We start from the raw sequence: 796 nt of genomic DNA on the forward strand, positions 1-796 counted from the left end.
TACTTCATGAGTTGCACTTATGTGCATTAATTTAAAAAAATTAGTTTTGTTTTATTTTCCAAGACAGGGATTTTCTTTTTTGGTTTTTCGAGACAGGGTTTCTCTGTGGCTTTGGAGCCTGTCCTGGAACTAGCTCTGTAGACCAGGCTGGTCTCGAACTCACAGAGATCCGCCTGCCTCTGCCTCCCGAGTGCTGGGATTAAAGGCGTGCGCCACCACCGCCCGGCAAGACGGGGATTTTCTGTGTAGGCCTGGATGTTGTAGAACTATGTAAACCAGGTTGGTCTGCCTCTGCCTCTCAAGAATTGGGATTAAAGGCATGTGCCACCCCTCTCCCCCAGCTGGCTTGTTGAAATAATTTGTACCAGTATCTTAAAAACAAGCCTGGGGTCTACGGCCATACCACCCTGAACGCTTAGCTTCTCGGAAGCTAAGCAGGGTCGGGCCTGGTTAGTACTTGGATGGGAGACCGCCTGGGAATACCGGGTGCTGTAGGCTTAATTAATTAAAAAACAAGCCTGGGGATGGTTTTATTAAGAAGGGACACAAGACAGTGATTCTTCGGATAGTGCCTGTTGGGGTGCAGTTGCTTCATCCTGGTCAGTTTAACAAGTTCACTCCTCAAATGGACATAAAATGAAGTCAGGTAGGCTGCTTGCACAATGCTGGAATCCTAGCACTAGAGATGTGAGGGAAACCAAATTCCTGCTCTAGGATGGCCTGTGTACATGAAGTGACTTTGTCTCTATGTAAAATAAAAGGAAATGATTGAGTTGAATGCAGCTCAGAGGTAGAA

The 796-nt window shown here is 46.6% G+C and overlaps 1 pseudogene; it reads left to right on the forward strand.

Annotated features, from left to right (window-relative positions):
* The first annotated feature begins 389 nt into the window (after positions 1–389).
* Positions 390–498, forward strand: LOC142834543 (5S ribosomal RNA; annotated as a pseudogene).
* The last annotated feature ends 298 nt before the right edge of the window (positions 499–796 follow it).

Source organism: Microtus pennsylvanicus, chromosome 13, assembly GCF_037038515.1.
Source record: "Microtus pennsylvanicus isolate mMicPen1 chromosome 13, mMicPen1.hap1, whole genome shotgun sequence".
NCBI classification, from domain to species: domain Eukaryota; kingdom Metazoa; phylum Chordata; class Mammalia; order Rodentia; family Cricetidae; genus Microtus; species Microtus pennsylvanicus.